The sequence below is a fragment of the Sinocyclocheilus rhinocerous genome, unplaced genomic scaffold (genome assembly GCF_001515625.1).
Source record: "Sinocyclocheilus rhinocerous isolate Xijiao unplaced genomic scaffold, SAMN03320098_v1.1 scaffold7968, whole genome shotgun sequence".
NCBI lineage: Eukaryota > Metazoa > Chordata > Actinopteri > Cypriniformes > Cyprinidae > Sinocyclocheilus > Sinocyclocheilus rhinocerous.
This window is the reverse complement of record NW_015662066.1, coordinates 24,259-32,095: the sequence shown is the minus strand read 5'-3', so window position 1 is coordinate 32,095 and position 7,837 is coordinate 24,259.

Genomic DNA, 7,837 nt, shown 5'->3' with positions numbered 1-7,837 from the left:
TGCTTTCTTTGTTTTCGGTTTAAGAGATGAAGTCGGTGACACTGACTCGTCATCGCCGCAGTAGTGATGCGCCTGTATGCATGTTTCATACGGATTGCATAATTTGAGAATATTTTCCATATGAATTGGTTCATTGAAAGTAGACATTCCGCTCTCTATAGATATGTTTTCATATCTGTAAGGCAAATTTACACAGAGTTTCAAGACGGCAGAAAGCACATCCTGTTTTTTTCATTATTTTACAAACGTGCAATGTTTTGTTGCTATTGTGAGTGCACACAAATAAACGTAGAGTCTTTACAGATTTGAAAGATGTATTACTCTGTATGACCAAAAATGAGCAGTATTTTTAGGAGCAAGTGAGCGCACCGGCGCCTCCATCTGTCCTGCAGTGAGCAAGCTACTGTTCAGCTTCACACTCCGCACAGACACTTGAATAGCGCACATTTTTCTAGGTTAACATTAGATTGAGTGCCCAGTAAAGTTGCTAATACTTACATATTTCAGATGATAAGCCATATGAGTTTGATGAATGATAGGCAAGCGTTTGGATGTCCTGCCCGATGTACTGTATTACCAAAGACTAGCCGTTAACGATCTGTTAGTCACGGACTGCGCGACGCTGCCTGTGGACTTTTTTTTCTGCGATTAATAAAATTTTGGTCGACTAAGCCTCTTACCTAGCCTAACGGTTAGTCGACTATTAGGGGGCAGCCCTAATAAATGCTAAATTTAATTTCTAGCGTTTTTGGCGTCTCTGATGTAAATAAGAGATTGAATGTGCAGTGTAAAGACATTCACTGATTGTAACAGAACTTGTAACTGTGAGATCGAGATAAACTGAAACGAGTGACAGCTTTTTATGAAAGAGGCACTCTTTGCACGCTTTCCTTGCTATAATCCATTCAGAATCTGAATAGATTTAGTTTTTAATGATGCTAAGAGGAGCAGCAGCCACTGATGCTGGGTTCACACTGCACGCTTTTCAAAAACGTCTTATCGCTGCACGGCTGTCTGTTCTTCATCGAGCTGCCGTTGTGTGCCGCTACACGTCGAATCAGCAACAGCGCTCACACCTTACAGAACTTCTCAATAGAAGAATCACCCACAATTCCCTCTGGTCTACAAACAACACAGGCCAGAATTGATGTGGGAAATAATGTAAAATCAAATTGACTTGAGAGTGTTTTCACAGTGCTTTAGGCTTTATTACAATAAATGAACTAGGGTCATAGAAACGCTGAAGCGTCAGTCTGGTTTTTCAGGATCATGCGACTCACACAGAATTTGTTCAGAATAAATCACTCAGCAGAATACAGTTAGATTATGAAATTCCTTTATTTGAACATTTCACATGTCAGTTTAATTCAGACTTTATGGCGGCGTTCATCTGCGTTTAACTGGTAAATACAATCTTTGTGACTGAACTTGAACGCAGCAATAGTCGTCAGATGTTCATTACAGCAGCATCTCAGAGAAATGATCTTGTAGAGAAACTGAATGAAGCGCATGAACACAGGAGTAAAGTGTTCAGCAGTTACAGACTACATGTGAACCTGATTAAAACCAGTCGACGGCTTTCTGTTGTGTGTGTAAATCAACTAGAATAATCTGACTTTAGCTGCATCTTCAGTCCATTCATTAGCAGAAGCTCAAACATGTGACTGTGGCTTCAGGAGACGTCTCAGCCGGCTGTGAGAAAGCAATAAGAGTGTGGAGAAGTTGAGAAATGCTGCACTTTATTCAAACGAGGAGCAGAAAACTCCAGACGACAGCAAATGTGTGTGAGGTTCAGGTAGAGACGTCTGTCTGGAGCGTTTAGAAATATGCAGATTGTGCTGGAGTTTCTGCTGCATTTACTGCCTAAATCATATTGTTTTCATCGCAGTTGTTCTGTGTGTTCAATATTGCAATAGACTGACTGTGTTTCCAAAACAACTCAAAGTTTCAATCGCATCAGTCACTCTCAGCTTTGAAATGAAGCTCTATTAGTGTAACGTACACTTTCCAATCAGCGCTTCAGAGCTCGTTTCAAACTCGCCAAATCACATGATTTCAGCAGACGAGGCTTCATTACGTCACACTGTTTCAAACCTCTACTTTACAAACATTTCAGAATGAGAAATGTTGATCTGCTGATGCATGAACTAGTGTCTGATTATTTAAACTGATGTTTTTAATTGATTTAAAGAATTTAATACTTGGGTGTATATAATAGAAAAAGGTTTGGGAAATAAAACACAAAAGCTCTACAAAATAAGAATGAACACATTTTACAACAATATATTTATTATTATAACAACTTTATGGCAGCGTTCATGTGTGTTCAGCTGGTAATTACGATGTTTGCGACTGAACTTGAACGCAGCAATAGTCGTCAGATGTTCATTACAGCAGCATCTCAGAGAAATGATCTTGTAGAGAAACTGAATGAAGCGCATGAACACAGGAGTAAAGTGTTCAGCAGTTACAGACTACATGTGAACCTGATTAAAACCAGTCGACGGCTTTCTGTTGTGTGTGTAAATCAACTAGAATAATCTGACTTTAGCTGCATCTTCAGTCCATTCATTAGGAGAAGCTCAAACATGTGACTGTGGCTTCAGGAGACGTCTCAGCCAGCTGTGAGAAAGCAATAAGAGCATGGAGAAGTTGAGAAATGCTGCACTTTATTCAAACGAGGAGCAGAAAACTCCAGACGGCAGCAAATGTGTGTGAGGTTCAGGTAGAGACGTCTGTCTGGAGCGTTTAGAAATATGCAGATTGTGCTGGAGTTTCTAAATCATATTGTTTTCATCGCAGTTGTTCTGTGTGTTCAATATTGCAATAGACTGACTGTGTTTCCAAAACAACTCAAAGTTTCAATCGCATCAGTCACTCTCAGCTTTGAAATGAAGCTCTATTAGTGTAACGTACACTTTCCAATCAGCGCTTCAGAGCTCGTTTCAAACTCGCCAAATCACATGATTTCAGCAGACGAGGCTTCATTACGTCACACTGTTTCAAACCTCTACTTTACAAACATTTCAGAATGAGAAATGTTGATCTGCTGATGCATGAACTAGTGTCTGATTATTTAAACTGATGTTTTTAATTGATTTAAAGAATTTAATACTTGGGTGTATATAATAGAAAAAGGTTTGGGAAATAAAACACAAAAGCTCTACAAAATAAGAATGAACACATTTTACAACAATATATTTATTATTATTTGTATATTGCATTTAATATATTTCATAAAAACATCTACAGATGGTTTTTGGTGTAATTTATATTAATTTCGGAATTTTCACTGCATTTCCAGTGTTTTGATCAGCAGACATCGCCAGCGATTCCAAACACTGAATCATTTCGGTTCAATTGATCGAGAGTTTGGAAAAGCTTTGTTTCTCCATCACAAGCGGTGTCTTCCAAACGTGATATATCGCCCTCAGGAATGAGAGTGAATATTGAGTCAATGTGTGTTTGAAGAAAGAGAAGATGAATGAAAGAAAAGAGTCAGAAAGATGCCCTTCTTTTGAGGCTTTAGTTTGTTTCTTTTGTGGATTCAGTAGAGATGCGTCTCTTGATGTTTGGATGAAGTTCAGACTTTCATCACACTCATTCTCCAGCAGAAGAGACTCCAGCGTGACTGTGATCAACACTGATCCGGATCATTGAGCAGCTCTCCTCACATTTCAGCATCACTTCACAATCATTACTGATCAATCGGGCCTTTATTTAAAACACTGGAGATTCTACAATGAAAGACTCACTTGTTCTTGAAACCATATCAAGGAAAGCTGGTCTGTTTTGTAGTTTTAAAGCACCGAGTGACAGAAATAAAGAACAATATAACGCTTCAAGCCAGGGATCAGCATGCATTGTGATTGCATGAGAAAGAGCAGATCTGACTGATAATAAACTGGGTTTGTGTTTCATGATGAAAGACACAGAGACACTAAACTGACTCTCTGCATGTGCTGAAATGTTCCTGAACATTGAGACAGTGAGTTAATGTCAGCAATTCAACTGAGTGAGAAAATCAACTGTTTCAGTCTCTACAAACCAGAGAAGAGAGAAACTGCTGACAGACTTTACTGAAGGATAATATTACACTGATGCTCGATCATATATCAGTCTCAGTTTGTGTCATGTGTGTCGTCTGGAAACATTAGAACTCGAGACAATTTCATCATTTGGTATTCAGAATATTTAACTCATGTTTGATTGCTGTAGAAACAACTGCACTGTAATGATAGCAGACTAATGATGGATAAATAAAATGGGTCACTGAAAGTAATGGAAGCCGCAGCTAAAACAAGAATGAAAACCCTGAGAGTCCTGAAAGACACACGACAGCTCAACTATTCCTCAAACACAGTGGTGGAGGTAACGAATTACAACTCACATTACTGTAATAGTTTTTTTTGGGGTACTTGTACTTTTTTGAGTATATTTTTAAAGCTGTACTTTTACTTGTACTTAAGTACAAATTAAGCAAAATAATCTACTTTACTTTTGAATCATAGTTCGTTACTGAGTACGCCCACAATTTGAATTGATATTCAAACCTTTGATGGCACTTCAGTAGCCAATAAAGATATCGAACGTAAAGGGACCAATAAAAGCCCTGAAATCTGAACCGGGAAAAGCCACCGCTGCAGCAGGTGAAAAGCTGAAAAACTGAAAAAACCTTTTATTTGTTAATACCTTGTCACCTCCTGGCACTTCCTTATATTGATTTTACTTTCTCCCAGAGGGTCTAAACATACTGCCTCCTCCTGTGATGGCAGGATAACCTTTCAGGATTTTAGAATATATAGAAACGTAGTTATGCACACTAATGTACCATTTTGATTTGGTTATTTCAAAAACAAAGCCAGTTGCATCTTATACCATAACTGTCCAGTGGCTGTGCTCGTTTATGATGCCAACGATGAAGTGGTACACTGAGGGATCAATCTGAAAATACAAAATATAATTTTTTTTAATTCAAAGCCTTTGTGACCTTATGCCCGAACCTAGAGTACCCCCCAAAAAGCAATTGAGCAAAGGACAGCCGCCAGACTGAAGAACCCCACCAAAATAAGCACTGAGAACTGGCGGGGGCTGATGTTTTGAGAAGTCGCATGGTTGGCAAGCCGGAAGAGCCTACGTACTCCGGGGTGAGCAATTATGCGTTGGAAGGGTAGGCCCTACCGGCTGTTGGTATTGGACTACGTGGTTTAGGGCTCCCGGTCGGGAGGGCTCGAGCCGATGCTCAACGGGAGCTCACATCGTTGGAACCGGTGAGCCCTACCGGCCGATGGGGGAGGAGCAGCGTGATTGTACAGCCCTACCAGGAGGGCCCGAGTTGCCTCGACTGGAATAGCTTGTGGTGTCCGCGTATGGGCCCTACTGGCTGACAGGCCCCTGCTAATCAGTGGGCAGAGGGCTAAATGGCTGACCGAGAGGGCCCATGAAGCCTCCGACTGGAGATCAAGAGTGTATTCTACGCAGTTTGCATCATGGTTACAAAATGACATCAACATCCTTTTGTCACGACGTCGTTTAACAACTTTTGGCAACAAAACGGCCTGCCTTTTAGCGACTTTACCTAAAAATTCATTTGTAACACGGCTTGCGTCACTAGAGGAAGTGGCCTCTGCGGCAGGAAGAGCCGCGGTGAAAGGTTGAGCTGAAGCGGTTCATCCGTTTATCTGAGTGAAATGTGTAGTTTAAAATACAGGTAAAAATGCTAGCGAAATTAATTTCGTAGTGTATTCTACGCAGTTTGCATCATGGTTACAAAATTACATCAACATCCTTTTGTCACGACGTCGTTTAACAACTTTTTGCAACAAAACGGCCTGCCTTTTAGAGACTTTACCTAAAAATTAATTTGCAACACTGCTTGCGTCGCTAGAGGAAGCGGCCTCATGGTAGCGTCTGCCTGGAGTAGATTTAGGAGTGAGGTTGGCTGACCCAGGAGCAGTGAAGCGTGATGTCAGATGTAACAAGCAGATATTCTTAACCACTCTTATCTAACCGTGAATCTGCTATGAGCAAGAGGTGGATATTCACAATTTGAGTTGAATTACTGAAATAAATGAACTTTTCCATGACATTCTAATTTATTGAGATGCACCTGTACTAGTTAATTTTTAGCTGGATAAAAATCTGAGTAGTTTTTGAGAAGAGTACTTTTACTTAAGTACTGTTTTGGCACCGGTACATTTACTTGTTATTGAGTATTATTTCAGCAGTGTAACAGTACTTGTACTTAAGTACAAATTTTCAGTACTCTTTCCAGCACTGCTCAAACATGAGCTCATGCATTACCTGCTGCTCTGGATGTTGATCTGCACGGAGTGGATGAGGAACTGAGACCAGAGAAAGAAACCAAACAGATCAAATAAAGACGTGTTAGGATTCTCATTAATGTCTAGAAAAACTGACTGCAGCTCTGGATAATTTTGTTCAGTTCCTGAATTCAGAGCCTCTTCTCTTTCTGCAGAATGTCCAAACGCTACAAAAGGAAAGTTAGCAGCTGATACAGTTGATCTGCAAAATTGCAAAACAACATCAAGGTGACATTAATAGACATGTTTAGATCTGAAGTTGCACATTTACACGCACGCACGCACACACGCACACGCACACACACACACACTCTTCAAAGTCAGATCAAAGTCCTACTGCAAGATTCCAAACAAAACATGTCTGAAACATGCTACTTGCTAGGTTTATTGTTTCTTACCTGTTTGATAGCATTTTACTTATTTGAGTTATTGAAATTTGATGTTTGTTTGTTAGAAATAAATTATTACTGTCTCCTATTTACCGTAAGATGGTAAATACACTTTCTTAGTATTTTGAAGTATTGCATTCAGTTTCACTGTTTAAAATATTTCAGATAAAAATAAAAGCCATATAAGAGCAACCAGTGGGTTCAAAAGTTCTTTTGAAAGTCTCACAAGCTTGAGCTCTGAGTATCTGCTCAGGGTTCTTCTCTGAAGGACTCAAGCGTAAAAGGAGCTAAAAGGCACAGACGAGACCAAGTTAAGGCTATGCAAAACAACATCAAGGTGACATTAATAGACATGTTTAGATCTGAAGTTGCACATTTACACGCACGCACGCATACACAGACTCAGTGTTGTCCACTTCATGTGGGACTTCAGAAGCAGTCAGTCAAACAAGACTAATTCCTAAAAAAAACACCAGAACCAGGCAGACTTGAGAGAAACCAGATTCATTAAATTCCACAGTTAAGTGCTAAAAACAAGAAAACATTTATTGCAGTTCTGTGATTGTGGACTTTATTAGATCTGCTGGAATTAGGGATGTGCATCTGACTCAGGCCAATACAATACGCATCTCGATGCATAGCCAACGATACGATACATTAAAGATACATATGAAGCAGCTACCGATGCGATGCGATACGATTCACCCCTATTTCGATGCAGTGCGATCCAATTTAGATTCGATTAGATTCAACACAATGCAGTTCGAACAAGACTAATTCCTAAAAAAACACCAGAACCAAGCAGACTTGAGAGAAATCAGATTAATTAAATTCCACAGTTAAGTGCTAAAAACAAGAAAACATTTATTGCAGTGCTGTGATTGTGGACTTTATGAGATCTGCTGGAATTAGGGATGTGCATCTCATGACTCGATACTATTATTTGACTTTTTTTTTTTTTACAGATTCTTTTTGCAGCCTTTCTCTCTGGTTTTATGACAGCTGTACCTTTTATAGTTTGTAGAACATACAGCAGAACATTAGAACATTACAATCTAAAATTGTCCTTTAAAGCATTAAAATAACTAAATTAAAAGTTAAAATCACTTAATTAAAAATGAAAAT